This window comes from Balaenoptera acutorostrata, chromosome 18 (genome assembly GCF_949987535.1).
Source record: "Balaenoptera acutorostrata chromosome 18, mBalAcu1.1, whole genome shotgun sequence".
Taxonomy (NCBI): domain Eukaryota; kingdom Metazoa; phylum Chordata; class Mammalia; order Artiodactyla; family Balaenopteridae; genus Balaenoptera; species Balaenoptera acutorostrata.
Window position 1 is genome coordinate 38,428,342 of NC_080081.1, and position 20,165 is coordinate 38,448,506.

At 35.9% G+C, this 20,165-nt stretch overlaps 1 pseudogene; it reads right to left on the reverse strand.

Moving 5' to 3' along the window:
* LOC103012907 (uncharacterized) overlaps positions 1-18,456 on the reverse strand; it is a 31,084-nt pseudogene extending 12,628 nt beyond the window's left edge.
* Positions 18,457-20,165: the final 1,709 nt, after the last annotated feature.

Here is a 20,165-nt window from a genome sequence, read left to right on the forward strand (position 1 = left end):
TTACTATATCCCCAGCAATCCCACTACTGGGCATCCACCCAAAGAAAACCATAATTCAAAAAGACACATACACTCCAATGTTCATTTCAGCAGTATTTACAATAGCTAGGTCATGGAAGCAACCTAAATGCCCATCGACAGAGGAATGGATAAAGAAGATGTGGTACATATATACAATGGAATATTAGTCAGCCATAAAATGGAATGAAATTGGGTCATTTGTAGAGACGTGCATGGACCTAGAGACTGCCATACAGAGTGAAGTAAGTCAGAAAGAGAAAAACAAATATCATATATTAACGCATATATGTGGAACCTAGAAAAAATGGTACAGATGAACCCATTTGCAAGGCAGAAATAGAGACACAGATGTAGAGAACAAACGTATGGGCACCAACGTGGGAAAGCAGGTGGGGAGAGGGTGGTGGTCACATGAATTGGGATATTGGTATTGACACATATACACTAATATGTATAAAATAGATAACTAATAAGAACCTGCTGTATAAAAAATAAATAAAATAAAATTCAAAAAAATAAAAAAGATAAAAAGGAAAAAGTAAAAAAAACCCTCACAACCAAACAAACAAAAATCTTAAGCTAATGTCTCATAGAATCTTTCAGATAAGGAAAACAAAGTTTCCCAAAGGTGTGCCTCACTGTCCCTCTCTCTGAAACAACAGGATTTCTAAGAATTTTATAATTGTAGTCTTATAGCAAGCTCAGAGGAAGCTTTGGTAAAGAAGGGTTAATTTCAAGGAAATTTGTGAACATAGTTTTTTGTTTAATGGACTAAATTATGAAAAGTTTCATAAGAAACACAGTTTAAAAATACTGTAGCAACCTGGACTCTATGCACAAAATACAGCCTGAAAATATCTCAGTGGACTCCAAAATTCTACGGGCAGGAAGGAGGTTGAGATATTTACTCAGCTACAGACATTGCCTATTTATAATGGAAAAGGAAAGGTGACTGAGAAGGTAGAACTTAATGTCCAGAAGATATAACCAAAAGTCCCAGGAAGCAGGATTGGAGCCTAATCAAGAAACGAGACATGTCTGCTTGGCTTGATTGCAGATTTGCTAGGACCAGTGCTTTCTGTACACCTTCCTTTTTTCCATTGTGAGTAGAGGTGGTTATTGGTTATGTAATTATTTTTCTTCCATTTGATGTTGATTATTAGGTGGCAGAAAATTAGTCTCTTTAGTTCATTGGTTTACAAATTGATAGAAATTGTACCTGAAGAAAAAATCCAAAGATACTCATATGCATTCTGATGTGATTGAGATCTTCAACCATGAGCCTGAACTGATATCATAAAAGAATTGGACTTTTGGGGATCCTGGAAGGGAGTTTATTTTATATGTAAAAGGTATGTAATTAATTTGTGATCAGAGAGTGAGTTTAGATTATTTTTTAAAATTTCTATGTATTTCTGTGTCTAATTCTATGTCTAAAATTCTGTAACATATTTACCACTGAAAGGTTGGGATTTGTATCCCTTTGTCTCAATTCAGGGTGATTTTATGGCTACTTTGACAAACAGAGTACTGTAGAGATGATGCTATGTAATTTTTAAGGCCAAGTTATAAAATGCCCCATAGTTTCCATCTTGTTTGATGTAAAACCGAGCTGAGTTCAGCCCAACTATGCAGAAACTGTCGTGCTAGAGAGTCTGTGTTTATATCTGTGAACATCAGACCCAGCTGAGCCAAGCCTTCTACTCACCCGCATCAAGGCACCAGGTGCATAAATTTGAAAAAGGCTTTTTAGAAGTAGATCTTCCAGCATCAACTCTGACACCATCAAATCATTAAAGTCATCCCCAGCCACATTAGGACACAAGGTGACCCATGGGCCTCTTCAGAGTTCACCAACACTCAGTGTTCACTATATGGTAGCATTCCTACTTCCATATGTAAATTTGAACAAATCACTACAGTCATCACAGCATTTCTTCTTTTTAGGAAAGAAGGGCTAACCCTGTGCCCTGAAGACTTGAGAATGGATAAGTTGCTGTCTTAAAAGCAATCTCTGGTGAAAGTATTCCTTGTTTTAATATTAGAAAATCTAATAGAACAAACACAGCCCATTGTATCCTGATAAGAAAGCTAATATTTAGGGAATATATCTAGGAATAATAATAATAGACCCTTCTTCTACCCTCATACCTTAGTCCCCAGTAACATGTACTCTTGACACGGAAGGAACATGATCATATATAAGTTACAAATCTATAACATATTCCACATTCTGCTGGAAAGCATCAGAGCATTTTGATTTTCAAAGCCATACCACCATTTTAAAGTAAAATCAAATTGCTTCCACTGATAAGGTAAATGTTAGGAAATGTATATTTCATGGGTACTAGCTTTCTACTGTGATATGAATTATTTTTTGGAAGCAATCCTGTATATCATAAAGATTTCCAGTGAATGTCCAGATTATAATAGTGATAAAAAAATAAGGTTAAGAAAAGGCAAATAAAAATACAAAATAATTACTTACTACATGAAAGACAAATCACTGACCATTCTAATATATTGGGAGTTCATGTTAAGCATTGCTTCTAGAAAATTGTGCAATACTTGTTTAAGCAGAGGCAAGGATACTTATAGTAAAAATAGCCCATATTGGTTTTTTTTGTTGTTGTTGTTGTTGTTTTTCAACATCTTTATTGAAGTATAATTGCTTTAAAATGGTGTGTTAGTTTCTGCTTTATAACAAAGTTAATCAGCTATACATATACATATATCCCAAAATCTACGCCATCTTGCATCTCCCTCCCACCCTCCCTATCCCACTCCTCTAGGTGGTCACAAAGCACTGAGCTGATCTCCCTGTGCTATGCGGCTGCTTCTCACTAGCTATCTATTTTTATATTTGGTAATATATATAAGTTCATGCCACTCTCTCACTCCATCCCAGCTTACCCTTCTCCCTCCCTGTGTCCTCAAGTGCATTCTCTACGTCTGTATCTTTATTCCTGTTGTGCCCCTAGGTTCTTCAGAACCTTTTTTTTTTTTTTTTTTTTTTTTTTAGATTCCATATGTATGTGTTAGCATATGGTCACCAGTGATACTGACCTGTAGTTTTTCTTCTTTGTGACATCTTTGTCTGATTTTGGTATCAAGGTGATGGTGGTCTCGTAGAATGAGTTTTGGTGTGTTCCTCTCTCTGTTATATTTAGGAAGAGTTTGAGAAGGATAGGTGTTAGCTCTTCTCTAAATGTTTTATAGAATTCAACTGTCAAGCCCTATGGTCCTGGGATTTTGTTCCTTGGAAGATTTTTAATCACAGTCTCAATTTCAGTGTTTGTGATTGGTTTGTTTATATTTTCTATTTCTTCCTTGTTCAGTCTCAGAAAGTTGTGCTTTTCTAAGAATTTGTCCATTACTTCCAGGCTTTCCATTTTATTGGCATATAGTTGCTTGTAGTAATTTCTCATGATCCTTTGTATTTCTGCAGTGTCCATTGTTACTTCTCCTTTTTCATTTCTAATTCTATTGATTTGTCTTCTTTTTTTTCTTGATGAGTCTGGCAAATGGTTTATCAATTTTGTTTATCTTCTCAAAGAACCAGCTTTTAGTTTTATTGATCTTTGTTATTGTTTCCTTTATTTATTTTTCATTTATTTCAGATTTGATCTTTATGATTTCTTTTCTTCTGGTAACTTTGGTGTTATTTTGTTCTTCTTTTTCTAATTGCTTTAGGTGTAAGGTTAGGTTATTTATTTGAGATTTTTCTTGTTTCTTGAGGTAGGGTTGTATTGCTATAAACTTCCCTCTTAGAACTGCTTTTGCTGCATCCCATAGGCTTTGGGTCATCATGTTTTCATTGTCATTTGTTTCTAGGTATTTTTTGACTTCCTCTTTGATTTCTTCAGTGATCTCTTAGCTATTAAATAGTGTATTGTTTAGCCCCATGTGTTTGTATTTTTTACAGATTTTTCCAGTAATTGATATCTAGTCTCATAGTGTTGTGTTTGGAAAAGATACTTGATACGATTTCACTTTTCTTAAATTTACCAAGGCTTGGTTTGTGAACCAAGATATGATCTATTCTGGAGACTGTTCCATGAGCACTTTAGAAGAAAGTGTATTCTGTTGTTTTTGGATGGAATGTCCTTTACTTATCAATTAAGTCCATCTTGTTTAATGTATCATTTAAAGCTTGTGTTTCCTTATTTATTTTCCTTTGGATGATCTGTCCATTGGTGAAAGTGGGTGTTAAAGTACCCTACTATGATTGTATTACTGTTGATTTCCCCTTTTATGGTTGTTAGCATTTGTCTTATATTTTGAGGTTCTCCTATGTTGGATGCATAAATATTTACAACTGTTCTATCTTCTTCTTAGATTGATCCTTTGGTCATTATGTAGTGTCCTTCTTTGTCTCTTATAGTAGTTTATCTTTTAAAGTCGATTTTGTCTTATATGAGAATTGGTACTGCAGCTTTCTTTTGATTTCCATTTTCACCAAAGATCTTTTTACATCCCCTCACTTTCAGTCTGTATGTGTCTCTAGATCTGAAGTGGGTCTCTTGAAGATAGCGTATATACAGGTATTGTTTTTGTATCCATTCAGCCAGTCTATGTCTTTTGGTTGTAGCATTTAATCTGTTTGCATTTAAGGTAATTATCAATATGTGTGTTCCTATTACTATTTTCTTAATTGTTTTGGGTTTCTTATTGTAAGTCTTTTCCTTCTTTTTTTTTTCCTGCCTAGAGAAGTTCGTTTAGCATTTGCTGTAAAGCTAGTTTGGTGGTGCTGAATTCTATTAGCTTTTGCTTGTCTGTAAAGGTTTCATTTTTTCCATCAAATCTGAATGAGATCCTTGCTGGGTAGAGTAATCTTGGTTGTTGGTTTTTCCCATTCATCACTTTAAATAATGTCCTGCCACTCCCTTATGACTTGCAGAGTTTCTGCTGAAAGATCACCTGTTAACCTTATGGGGATTCCCTTGTATGTTATTTGTTGTTTTTCCCTTGCTGCTTTTAATTTTTGTGTGTATGTTTAATTTTTGATAGTTTGATTAATATGTGTCTTGGCGTGTTTCCCCTAGTATTTAACCTGTATGAGACTGTCTGCACTTCCTGGACTTGACTAACTATTGCATTTCCCATATTAGGAAAGTTTTCAGCTATAATCCCTTCATATATTTTCTCAGTCCCTTTCTTTTTCTCTTCTTTTTCTGGGACCCTCTAATTCGAATGTTGGTGCATTAAATGTTTTCCCAGAGGTCTCTGAGACTGTCCTCAGTTCTTTTCATTCTTTTATCTTTATTCTGCTGTACAGTAATTATTTCCACTATTTTATCTTTCAGGTCACTTAGCCATCCTTCTGCCTCAGATATTCTGCTATTGATACCTTCTAGAGAATTTTTAATTTCATTTATTGTGTTGTTCATCATTGTTTGCACTTTAGTTCTTATAGGTCCTTGTTAAACCTTTTTTGTATTTTCTCCATTCTATTTCCAAGATTTTGGATCATCTTTACTATCATTACTTTGAAGTATTTTTCAGGTAGACTACCTATTTCCTCTTCATTTGTTTGGTCTGGTGGGTTTTTACCTTGCTCCTTCATCTGCTGTGTGTTTCTCTGTTTTCTCATTTTGCTTAATTTACTGTGTTTGGGGTCTCCATTTTGCAGGCTGCATGTTCATAGTTCCCATTGTTTTTGGTGTCTGCCCTTAGTGGCTAAGGTTGGTTCAGTGGGTTGTGTAGGCTTCCTTGTGGAGGGCACTGATGCCTGTATTCTGGTGGATGAGGCTGGATCTTGTCTTTCTGGTGGGCAGTACCATGTCCAGTGGTGTGTTTTGGGGTGTCTGTGACCTTATTATGATTTTAGGCAGCCTCTCTGCTAATGGGTGGAATTGCATTCCTGTTTTGCTCTTTGTGTGGCATAGGGTGTCTGGCAGTGTAGCTTGCTGGTCGTTGAGTGGAGCTGGGTCTTAGCATTGAGATGGAGACCTTTGGGAGAGCTTTTGCCATTTGATATTACGTGGAGCCGGGACATCTCTGGTGGACCAATGTCCTGAACTTGGCTCTCCCATCTCAGAGACACAGGCCTGACACCCGGCCAGAACACCAAGACCCTGTCAGCCATATGACTCAGAAGACAAGGGAGAAAAAAAGAAAGAAAGAGGAAAAAAATAAAATAAAATAAAGTTATTCAAATAAAAAATTTAAAAATATTATTAAAAATTAAAAAATTAAAAAGTAATTAAAAAAAGAAAGAAAGAAAGAAGAGAGGAATCAAACCAAAAAACAAATCTGCCAATGTTAACAAGTGCTAAAACTATACTAAAAAAAAAATAAAATAAAAAAATCAAGAAAAACAAAATAACGACAGACAGAATCTTAGAACAAATGGTAAAAGTAAAGTCATACAGGCCAAATCACACAAAGAAGCATCCACATACACACTCACAAGAAGAGTAAATGGAAAAATATCTATATATCTTTGCTCCCAAACTCCACCACCTCAATTTTGGGATGAGTCGTTGTCTTTTCAGGTATTCCACAGATGCAGCATACATCAAGTTGACTGTGGAGATTTAATCCTCTGCTCTTGAGGCTGCTGGGAAAGATTTCCCTTTTTCTTCTTTGTTCACCCAGCTCCTGGGGTTCAGCTTTGGATTTGGCCTCACCTCTGCATGCAGGTCTCCTGAGGGCATCTGTTCTTTGCTCAGACAGGACAGGGTTAAAGTAGCAGCTGATTAGGAGGCTCTGGTTCACTCAGGCCAGGGCGAAAGAGGGGTAGAGAAAGTGGGCTGACCTGCAGTGGCAGAGGCCTGCGTGACATTGCAACAGCCTGAGGTGCACCGTGTGTTCTCCTGGAGTTGTCCCAGGAGCACGAGAACCTGGCAGTGGCGGGTTGTACAGGCACCCAGGAGAGGAGCTGTGGATAGTGACCTGTGCTTGTATACTGGATTCTTGATGGCTGCAGCAGCAGCCTTAGCATTTCATGCCCGTCTCTGGTGTTCACGCTGATAGTCATGGCTCACACCTCTCTCTGGAGCTCGTTTAGGTGGTGCTCTGTATCCCCTCCCCCTGTGCACCTTGAAACAATGGTCTCTTGCCTCTTAGGCAGGTCCAGAGTTTTTCCGGACTCCCTCCCAGGTAGCTGTGGCACACTAGCCCCCTTCAGGCTTTGTTCATGCAGCCAGCCCCATCCTCTCCCTGGGATCTGATCTCCGAAGAAGCGAGAGCCTCAGGTCCCAGCCCCCACCCGTCCTGGCTGGTGGGTGAGCAGACAAGCCTCTTGAGCTGGTGAGTGCTGGTTGGCACAGATCTTCTGTGTGGGAATCTCTCCGCTTTGCCCTCTGCACCCTTGTTGCTGCGCTCTCTTCCATGACTCTGTAGCTTCCACCCCTGCCACCCCCCATCTCCGTCAGTAAAGGGGCTTCCTAGCATATGGAAACTTTTCCTCCTTCACGGCTCCTTCCCAGTGGTGCAGGTCCCATCCCTATTCTTTTGTCTCTGTTTTTTCTTTTTTCTTTTGCCCTACCCAGGTACGTGGGGAGTTTCTTGCCTTTTGGGAAGTCTGAGGTCTTCTGCCAGGGTTCAGTATGTGTTCTGTAGGAGTTGTTCCACATATAGATGTATTTCTGATGTATTTGTGGGGAGGACGGTGATCTCCACATCTTATTCTTTCACCATCTTGAAGGTCTCTGTCAGCCCATATTGTTGAGCCCATTTGTAGTCAAAATTTTGATCACGATTCTCATTCTGCTCACAAGATCATTAATCTAAGAATGGTCACCTTCTCTAGCAGATTTTTAAGAACATATTCTGTAATTTGAATCTCTTGATAAACATGCACAGTCAACGAATAGACTTAATTTCTGTTTAATTAAAGAGGTCTATTTTTTCTCTTCCTTCCAAAACATCATTGACATTAACCATATATTTTTGCTACAGACAGGTTACTTAACATCTGGCTGGTTAATTAGCCACCACCCACGAATTAGTTTACATATTGACCTCTCTTCAGCTCTTGCTCCAGATAAATGTGACAAGATTTTTATTTAAGGTACACATTATTTTATTTCAGGAATACAGTGTACTGGAATATTTAGTCCTGTCTCCTACTGAAAACAACTAAAAATGTGGATGAACAATTTAAAAGTCTTCTTAAAACATAGGAGTTTTATAAACATAAAGGTTAAAATTAAGAGAAAGCTAGATTACAGAGAGGAAGGAAAGACAAAATACCACATCTTTCCTGACAGCATTTGTCAATATTAAAGAAATTTACTATAATTTTGATGACCTAGTAGAATAAGGACTTCAGAAATAGTCCAGATACTACCAAATTGAGCAGCTTAAAGGAGATCTTTCCGGTATTAAGTTTGAATACCTCAAGAGATACATTCTCTTGAGACAATTGAAGCAGTAGTAAATAATTTGACATTTAGATTCTTTGTTGACGAATAGGGCAGGAAGAAGAAAAACTGTTTCTGAGAAGCAGCAAATACCTTTGGCATGCACACTGATTTACAGCCCAAGCTTTCATCCCCAGGGTCCCATAAATTTCAAGCTATAAATTATAAACTAAATATGTATTGATTTGAGTCTACAAGAAGCATACCCAAATACTCTCTTGAAGATAATATCTTTATCCCAGCCTTCAAAGATATCTCATAAATAATACTTCAAAAATTATAATATATATAACATCAAACTAAGAAGCTTCTGCACAATAAAAGTAACCATCAACAAAGTGAAAAGACAACTTACAGAATGGGAAAATTATTTACAAGTCATGTATCTGACAAGAGGTTAATATCTAGAAGATACGAAGAACTCATACAACTGAATAGCCAAAAAATTAAAAACAAAACAAAAAAACAAAAACAAAATAACCCAGTTTTAAAATGAGTGAAAAAGGCTAATGAGATATTGCTACAAAGAAGATATATAAAAAAGGCCAAATGGTACATGAAAAGATGCTCAACATCACTAGTCATAAGGGAAATGCAAATTAAGACCACAGTGAAGTATCATCTCATGCTTGTTAGAATGGTCATCATTAAAAAGACAAGAGATAACTAATTCTAGCATGGATGTGGAGAAAAGGAAACCCTTGTTGGTAGGATTGTAAATTGGTGCAGCCACTATGGAAAACAGTATGGACAGTCCTCAAAAATTTTAAAATATAATTACCTTATGATCCAGCAATTCTACTTCTGGCAATATATCCAAAAGAAACAAAAACATTATTCAAAAACGTATTGGCACCCTACTGTTCATAGCAGCATGATTTACAATAGCCAAGCCATGGAAAAAGCTTAAGTGTTCATTGATGGGTGAATGTGTAAAGAATATGTGATATATATTTGTGTATGTATATATGCACACACAATAGAATATTATTCAGCCATAAAAAAATGAGGAAATCCTACCATTTGCAACAACATGGTTGGATCTTGAAGGTATTATGCTAAGTGAAATAACCCAGACAGAGAAAGACAAATACTGTGTGATCTCACTTTTAAGTGAAATCTAAAAAAACAAAGAGACAAACAAACAAACAAAAAACAAGAGACACATAGAAAAAGAGATCAGACTTATGGTTACCAGAGACAGAGGGCGGGAGAGGGGAAATTGAAGGATGGTGGTCAAAAGAAAAAAAAACATGTGAAAGATAGTAAAAAATATCCTAACACAGAAGAAAATGAAACATAATGAGAGAGAAGTATTAGAGGGAAGAGAGAGCAGAAAGAGTTACATAGTGTATTGCACTAATAGATTAATACAAGTGTAGGAGGAGACTTGAATTATTGGACACAAACATTAAAAATATTACTATGTTTGAAAAAATAAAATCAAGTTAAAAATATGGACTGAGTCCAGTGACATTTAGAAAATTAAAGAATAAATCTTTAAAAAATAATAATCAATGTAATTTGAAGGCTAAAGAATGAAAAATACATCTTCAAGTGTTCTAAAGCTGGAAAAAATAATAATTATCAAAATTAAACACTTGCAGGACAGGTTTAACAACCCAGTTGACATAGGTTAGCAACAAATTAGTGAACTGGAAAACAGCTCAAAAAAATTATCCAGGATGTAGTAACAAGAAAGATAAATAGATGGAAAAGAAGTCAAAGGACATGGAGTTAAGTAGAAGATCACAATGCAAGTCAGTAGACAGAGGCATGATACTTTTAATAATGCTGAAAGGAAACAACTGATGCCTTAGAAAACTTACAACAAGCAAAAATATTTTCTATGACTATTTCTATTTTCTATTATATATATAATATATTATATAAATATATATATATAGAGAGAGAGAGAATGAGAAAGAAATAGAGAGAGGGAGGTGCACAAGGAGAAGGAGAGAGAAAACTGTAAAGAGTAAGAGACAAATCCCCAATCATATTGGGATTTTAATTCATCTTTTCTGGTAATTTATAGAAGACAAAAATAATTAGAATATAACAGAATTGCACAACACAAATTAAAAATTGACCTAATATACATATATGGAAAAATGCACTCAATTATAATAAAATAGTCATTCCTTTTATGCATACATAAAATATTTACAAAAATTGATCAAATATTGGAAAATATAGAAAGACCAAATTTAATTAAGCCAGCATCTTGCTCAAAAAAGTCTTTGTTAAGATGTAGTAATATTAAATTTTTTTCATAAGCATGAAACTGACAGTGAATGTACAAATTAACAATATTAGCAACAAGAGAGGGATATCACAACAGATGGTGAAGACACAAAAAATCAATTAGGAACATTAAACAAAATTTTATGCCCAAATATTTGAATTAAATGGAAAAATACCTAGAAAACCAAAATTTGCATTACTGACTCATAAATACATAAGAATGAATACTCCTATAAAGTTTAGAAAATTCAAATCAGTAATCAACCTTTCCATAAATAACACTTAAAGCTAGAAAGTTTCAAGCAGAGATTTCTACAAGACATTCATGGAACAAAAAGATTCCAAAATTACCAAACTTTTCTGGATAATAATAAGTGGTGTATTTAGGATAGATTGTATTGAAATAACACATACACACACAAACTGTGTTGTAAAGATAACAATGTTTACTCATTTCTAACCTTATGTAGCAGTTCCAATGATTAGTTAGAAATTACCACAAATTTGAATGCTTAAAACAATACCCGGAGAAGAAAAACAAAGTCAGAAGACTGACACTACCTGACTTCAAGTACTTCTATAAGTGTACAGCAAATAAGAAATTATGGTATTAGGGAAAGAATAGCCAAAACCATGAAAAGAATAGAATAGAGAACCCAGAAGTAGACACAGACAAACATAGTCAACTCATCTTTGACAAAATGTAAAGGCAAATAATTCAATGCAGAAAAGATTTTTTTTTTTCAATTAATGCTTCTAGAACAAAATGGACATCTACATACAATAAAATAAATCTACATACAACTCTCTAGACCTTACAACATTCATAAAAATTAACACAAAATGGAATATAGATTTAAAGGTAAAATATAAAATTATAAAAATATCTGGAAGATAAAAATGGAAAAAATGTAGGTGACCTCAAATTTGGTGATAAATTTTTAGATACTACACCAAAGGCACAATCCATGAAAAAAAATATAAGTTGAACTTCATTAAAATTAAACAGTCTTGCTCTGTGAAAGTTAGTGTTAAGATGATGAAAAGAGAAGTCATAGCCTGGAAGAAAAATATATGCAAAACATACATCTCATAAAGGACTTATATCCAAATATACAAAATATTCTTTAAACTCAACAATAAAAAAAGAACAAAAATAAAAAAAAGAAACCCAAAAGACTAAAGATCTGTACAGACATCTCACCAAAGAAGATATACAGTCATCAAATAAGCAAATGAAAAGATGCTCAACATCATAAGTCATTAGGGAATTGCAAATGAAAACAAGATAGTACTACATATCTGGCTAAACTGTACCACACAGACAGCACCCAATGGTGGTCAAGATGTGGAGCAATAAGAACACTCATTCATTGTTGGTGGGAATGCAAAATTGTACAGCCACTTCAGAGCACCATTTGACAGTTTCTCACATAGTTAAACATAGTCTTAGAATCTGATCCAACAATCATATTCTTACATATCTGTCCAAATGAGTTGCAAACTTATGTCTACAAAAGAAACCTGCACATAAATGTTTATGACAACTTTACTCAAAAATTGGAGGCAACCAAGATATTCTTCAATAGTTGAATAGATAAACTTTGGTAAATACATAAAATGGAATATTATTCAGTGATAAAAAGAAATTATCAAATCACAAAAGACATAGATGAAACAAATTCATATTGTTAATTGAAAAAGCTATATGCTGTATGATTCCAACTAAATGATGTTCTGAAAAGACAAGCTATAGAGACAGTAAAGTGATCACTGGTTGCTAGGGGTTTAGGAGAGAAAGGTGGTAGAACAAAGAATTTTTAGATTGGTGAAATTATTCTGTATACTACAGTACTGTAATGGCTGTTACATGACTTTATGCACTTGTCAAAACCTATAGAACTACACAACACAAAGAGTAAATCCTAATTAAGCTATGGGCTTTGGTTAATAATAGTGTATCAATATTGGTTCATCAGTTATAACAAATGTACCACAATAATACAATATGTTAATAGGAGAAACTGTGCACAGAGAAAGAACTTTCTGTACATTTTACACAATGTTTTTGTCAACCTAAAACTTTTCTAAAATATAAAAAGTTTATTAAATTTTAAAAATTACACTTGGTTTACCTGTACAATAAAGGGAAAATATAGCAAATTTAAAAACAACACACCCCCATTATTCTGTACATCAGAAGTGGAGGTTCTATGTGGTTGGGATTTTTGCTTAGGGCCGTGCCAGGCTGAAATCAAGGTTTTGGCAGTCTGTGTGGTCATCTGGAGCTTGGGGTACATATCCAAGGTCATTCAGGTTGTTGGACAAATTCAGTTCCTTGTGACTGTAGACTGGAATCCTCATTTCTTGGCTGATTGTCATCCAGAAGTCACTCTTAGGCCCTAAATGTCATCTACATTCCTTGCCACAGCCAACAATGTAGAATCTCCATCACATCAAATCCCTCTTATGCTTCACATTTCTGTCTTTGAATATTTTTCACCAGAAAGAGCCCCTTAGGTCCAGCTTACCTAAAATAATTTCCCAATATGAAAGTCAAATGATTTTGAAAATTATATCTGCAAAATCTCATTTGCTATAGAATATAACAGTAATAAAAGCGTGGAAGAAATATCTCATCATATTTATAGATTCTGTCCACATTCAACAGGAGGGAATTAGGGTGATGGTCATGGGGTGGAAGTTGTCATATTAGAATTCTACACTCATTACACATTACACATAGAAGAATCAAGGTAAGTGGCTTGTGTCAGCGATGGCTCTGTCTAATCCACACAGTCACTTTGGGACACAGGGTTACAGAGATTCTGCCATCTTCAACATGTTGTTTCCCAGATTGCCCTTGAGTATCACTGTCCTAGCCAACTAAGAACAGAAAAATATGTCAGAAATAACACAATGGGGAGAATCATGGCTCAGGTATGGAGGTGGTACACATATTTCTAAGTTCATTCTAAGATGTCAGTGATATGGCCATTCCTAAAAGTTAAAGAACCTACAAATGTCTTCTAGCTCTGTGCCTAAAGTGAAATGAAAATGTATTTAGATGGTTTCTGTTTTAGTCCATTCAGGCTACTATGGGAAAACACCTGAGACTAGGTAGCTTATAAACATCAGAAACATATTTCTCACAGTTCTGGAGCCTGGAAGAGAGAGGTCAGGATGCCAGCAGGGTTGAGTGAGGGTTCTCTTCTGCGTCACAGACTTCTCATTGTATCCTCACATGGTCAGAGGGGCTGGGGAGTTCTGTGGAGCCTTTCTACAAGACACTAATCCCATTCATGAGAGTTCCAGCCTCATGACTTAAGCACCTCCTAAAAGTCCCATGTCCCAATACCATGACTTTTGGTGGACTGGATTTCAATGTATGAATTTTGAAGAGGCAAAACATCAGACCAGAGCAGTTACCTTTTAGTCTCTCTTACAAGAGAAACCCCTTCCATAGTCATATTTTCCAGAGATGTCCACAACCATATGTTCATTCCCATATGCTATTCTGCAAAGTGGCATTACCACTTTCATCAAGAATTTGCATTTATTTCTCCAACCGCTTGAATATCAGCAGGGCCTGAGACTGCTTTAACACATAGATTAGGAAAAATGTCACCTTGCCAGTTCTGGGGGTAGTCCTCAATCAAGTTTGCAGCTTCACATATTTTGGGATGCTGATTTTTGAGATGCTCCCAGTTGGAACAAAGATGCCATCCTGTTTGTAGCCCAAACCACATTAAGAGGATAGGTACTCTGGTTGAAAGCTCCAGCTGAGATTTCCAATTGACAAACAGCATCAAAGGCCATGTCAGTGACCCTATTTGGCAACTCCAGTCCTACCTGTCACCTGACTAATGGATGAGAGAGCTAAGAAAGACCACTTAGCTAGGTTGAGACAATCTACAGAAATACAAAGGTTAATAATAAATGATTGTTTTAACCTACTAAGTTTTGAGGTAGCTTGGCATGCAAAAATAGATAATTGGAACAGAAACTACTTCCTGGAATGAGATACTGTTATTAAAAAATAATTATGTGACATTAGTATTAGGATTGTGCAGAGGGCAGAGATCTGAAGGCCTTCAGGAGATTGGAAGAAATAAAATTTTTCATTGGATGCTGGAGAAAAATGTGACCCACTGTGATGGTTAATTTTATGTGTTAACTTGACTGGGCCAAGGAGTGTCCAGATTAAACATTATTTCTGGGTATGTATGGGAGGGTGTTTCCAGATAAGATTAGCATATGAATTGGTGGACTCAGTAAAGCACATTATCCTCCCTAGTGTGGGTGGGCATCATCCAATCCATTGAGGCCTGAATAGAACAAAAAGGGGAGAGGAAGGAGGAGTTTGTCCCTTTTGCTTCCTGCCTTTCTGCTGAGCTGGGACATCCATCTTCTCCTGCCCCTGGAACAGGACTTACAGCATAGGCTCCACTGATTCTCAGGCCTTTGGACTGGGATGGGAATTATGCCATCAGCTTTTCTGAATCTCTGGCTTGTAGATGACAGATCGTGGGACTTCTCAACTTGCTCCATTATCACATGAGCCAATTCCTCTCTCTCTCTCTCTCTCTCTCTCTCTCTCTGTGAGTATATATACATACACATATATATATATATATATATATATATATATATATATATATATATATATACATATATATATATATATATATATATATATATATATACACTATTGATTCTGTTTCTCTGGAAAATCCTTACTAATATACCCATATTACATAGTATAACAAGATAACATGCAAAATATATATATATATTTAATAAACTAGTATCTCTAAAAAGATGTCGAAACAGTAGTTCCCATCTCATATGCTCTTCTGCAATGTGATTTTGAAACTCCTCCATCAAGATATGGCTTTTGTTTCTCAGACCTCTTGACACTGAGCATGCTTGTGACTGTTATGACCAATCAAACATGGTAGAAGTGGCATGATAGTAGTTCTGGAAGTAGCCCTTGATTTGCCCAGTAGCTGTAGATTTCTACTTTTTGAAACTCTTGTTCTTAGAACTCTTGTTCTTGGAAGACAGATGCCATGTTTTGAGAGCCTGGACACACAGGGAGGCCATTTCATAAGTTAGTAAAGAGTCCCATCCTATGGTAAATATTAATTATCAGTCTTTTCAACAAACCATCTGGCTTGCCCAACATTAAGGGGACTCTAGCCCCAGATTGTTTGTAACAGTATGAAAAATCCAAGCAAGTACCACAAGCTGTGCCAAGTTTACCTCAGAATCCTTAGTGATAATAATAAATTATTATTTAAGACATTAAGTTTTCTGTGGTTTGGTCTGCAGAGTGGAGCCACCACTGCAGCCAAGGTCCCAGAGGACAGAGCATAAAACCAGAAAACATTATTCCAAAGCCTTAAAATCTAATGGAATTTGATTTGCTTGACTGTAAACTTGCTTTGGAACAGTAATCCCATTTTTTTCTTCCATTTTCTTCCTTTCTGAATGGGGAATGCCAACACTCTGCCTGTTCCACCATTACATTTTGAATGCAAATAACTTGCTTTCTAATTTTACAGGTCCACAGATGGAGAAATATTTTGTTCCAGAATAGATGATGTCCAGAGTTTCATCCATATATGATATAGATGACAAGATTTGGAATATTTTCAGTTGATGATATTTAGATTAAAGTTTGGATTTACAGTTAATGGTGGAATAGGTTAAGACTTTGGGGGATGTTGAGACAAGATGAATGTAAATATTTTGCATGTCGGATGGGTATGGATTTTAGGGGACCCAAGGGCAAACTATAGTCTGTTGAATAGTGGTCAAAAATTCATGTCCACCTTTAACCTCAGAATTCAACCTTATTTGGAAATAGGATCTTTTCAGATGTAATTATTTAAAATGAGATCATACTGGATTAGGGTAGACCTTAAATCCAGTGATTAGTGTCCTATAAAGAGGAGAGAACAATACAAAGACAGAGGCAGAGATTAGAAGGCAGTCACAAGCTAGAGAATGACAAGGATTGCTGGAAGCCACTAGAATCTGGAAGAGGAAAGGAATGATTTTTTCCTAGAGCCTTCAGAGAGATCATGGCCCTGGCAAAATCTTCATTTCAGACCTTTAGTCCCTAGAATTATGTAAGAATAAATTCCTATTGTTTCAAGCCACTTAGTTTGTGGTTATTTGTTACAGCAACCCTAAGAAAGTAATACAGATCCTTAAGAGATTTGAGAAAAATTATTTATCAGGCAATTTCCACTGATTTCAGGTCAAAAGATAAGGGTGATACTAAAAAGTAATGAAAGAGGTGATTCTTGTCACTCAAGGCAGAAGGTGCCTGCTGAATATTGAGAGAGGCCTCAATGATGTGTTGTCAGGTACCACGTTGTGTCCTTTCTCATACAGTTGGGGCAGGAAGAACACATCTGACAATGGCTGTTTGCAGATGCTATATCTTTGCCATCAGTAGCATGCATGTTCTGTTCTTTCACACTGTCCTGGAAAGATGGCTATTTGATTATTTATATTTATGAAGTCCATTGGCAGTAGTCCTGAATTTGAGTTTTGGGACTGACTCAGCAAGTAAACCATCGAATTTATACAAAACTAAAAGCCAGTCTCACTCTTAACATTTTAAATAGAAATGTTTTTGTCTAGGTGCAAATCGACATATTATAATCAAGTTTTATAAAATATCTATTTAAGCCACACATTGTTTTCAGTTAATTTAAAATGTGTTTTCTGCACCAAAAGAAAGTCTCCTTATAAAGTAGCTGTGTTAGTTAGCTCTTGCCACCATAATGCTTATTAACTACTAGAAAATTCACTGATATTCAATAATAAGCATTTATCCTCTTTTATCTTCTTTTCCATAGCTCTCTAGTTTAGCTAAAATGGTTCTCCTTCAAGTCACAAGTCTGCAGGTTAGCTGAAATTTCCATGAACTCAGCTGGCCTCTGCTAGGCTCAGCTGGCCTCGGCTTCAGACATCATGGATAGTGGCTGTCTAGAGTATTTCTTTCACTTTGCAATAGCAGAAGTACAAAAGTACTAAATCCAAACATCCATACATATCTCATGCTGATGCGTTCATTTCATTGGCTAAAGCAAGTTACATGGCCTCACCAAAATTATGGTTTGGGAAAATGGAAGTGTGTTCCTCTCACAGTGAAACCATTGCAAGCATGTGGCTTATTGTAGTACTAAGGAGAAATGAAGAATTGGGAATGAAACTTACCTGCCACAGTGTTATTTGTACGTGTGATCCAGGACACCAAGAGGGCTTATTTTGAGACCCCTAATTGGAAATCTAAATACCATACATTTTTCAGATTTTATCAACACAGTATCAACAGCATGGTAGATGATTAGCAATTCTGCAGAATGGTACATATTCAGAGAGCTAACATGTCTCTGAAACAAAATGGGAAACAACTATACCTGTCCCAGACAAGTGCAAATGAATGGTGTCTGGCTATGCAGTGGTTTTGTGCTTTGTCAACTTAGCTTAGTTGGAACTACATTTTCTAGAATTCTTTTCCCTGAATATTTCTGAAATAGGGTTTACAATGAGGAAAAACTGAGTAACATTTGGAGGGAGAAGTGAAGCTGTAGCTGCTTTTATGCTCTGAAGTTCAGGGCAAGGTGTTCAGCTTACATCAGATCACGTGTTGTTGTTGCCTCATCTCCTTGAGAGTGGGATCACCCAGCTTGCAGCTCCAGCTCCCATAGACTTTCTCCTTCAGCTTTTCGGAGTCCTGGGCTAAGCAGTCATGCTGCTCCGCGGTGGTGGAGGGTGTGACATCAGTCAGTGACGTCATTGGGGTTGGAGGTGGTTGGAGGTAGATGCAGTGTTGTAGTGGTAAAGTTTAGAAGTTGGATTTCCAGAAAATAAAATCTCTAATTAGAAGAATTTGCCAATTTAATGGTGAAAATTTTCTCACCATGGCCTATTTCAACCTACCAATATTATGTTAACTGTCTCAACAAATTCTTAACATTTACCATTTAGCCTCTCATGGGCTAATGAGCCAGCTCCATAATCCCACCAGGCAAACATGAGTTCCACTTTTTCATTCATCATCCCATTTTGTCCTTGACGGTTCCATATTGTTATAAGTTTCAGTTTTTCCTTTTGTGTTTCAGTTTTCCATGCTTTCTGCCATTACACACCATGACTACCAGCCTCACTTAATTATGGTGGCTTAAAGTCTAACACGGTATGCAGAGGCAACAGCCTTTTAGACTTCTCCACCAGCTCCCTCAATTGCATATGGTTTAATATCTATAATAAACCCCTTATTTCTATATAACTGGCTCAGCAGCTTTAATCAATCTCTACTAATATAGTGTGTATGCATTATACATATACACATTATATTAATATAGTGTGTATATATATACATATATGTATATCTATTTCCCTTGCAGATAAAAGCATCTGTCAAGCTGATAACCATATACCAAGAACCAGAGGCCTTATCAATTTATGGAAAGCCCATATCTGGAACAGCAATTATAGTTGGAGCCTTACCTAGTTTTTAAAATCTTTACTACTGAATGTTTCAAGTAGTTATGCAGGAATGTACATGGTAGGTAGTTAGAGATTCAATGTCTTCTATTTAGCCCTCAAAACCAAAATTACTCTAATTTTATGCTAGAATTTTTCTAGAAGCTGAGTATATCTTTTTCTATTATGTACTCAAGAATGAAGGAAATGGCAAAGCTTTGATAAAGGATCTCACTACAAAATCAAACTTTGTCATCTGATTCCTATAATACATGACTCTGTTTCAAGGATAATAGTGATATCCAGATTTATGAAAGATTCAAGTAAACTCAGAACTAATATTTAGTGAATCTCACTGTCTTTTACTCTACCCCACATTACAAAATCATGTACATTTCCCTGACCATCTGTTCTGAGTGTTCATTCTCTGGTAACAATTTCTGTATGATTAGGAATGATTGCAAATAACAATAATTATATTGCCTACTGGATGCAGGAAGGAATGTTTTGAAGTTATGTGAATCATATCACAGAATTTAAAGAAAAAATATCTATTCTTAAACAGGAAATGAGCTATGTAGGAGAATTTAATGCATGGTTTCTTTAAGACACCACTGTAGAAATGGACTGCTAATTTTATTCAGTCCTATATACTTTACTACTGATTAAATTTAAGGCATAGAGCATTTATTTGGCCTGGCTTTGTCAGGAGCATGTAACTTGGAAACATGTAATTTGTAATGTGGAAAGAAGGATTATCTGGCAACTTGTTTAATGGTTCAACAATGATTCAACAATGGTATGATTGTTCCCTAACCAAGACAGGAATAATTCTAGAAGTAGCAAAATGGAGGCTGAATGGGTAAAAACAAGAGTTGTCTACTACATAACCTAAAGATGGTATCACAAAGAAAGCACAATATTAGGAATAAGAAGAAAAAGTTATTATGCATAGATCTATTTACTAGATGTGTGGTATCAAGACACTTAAACTTTCTGAGCCTCAGTTTCTTTATACTT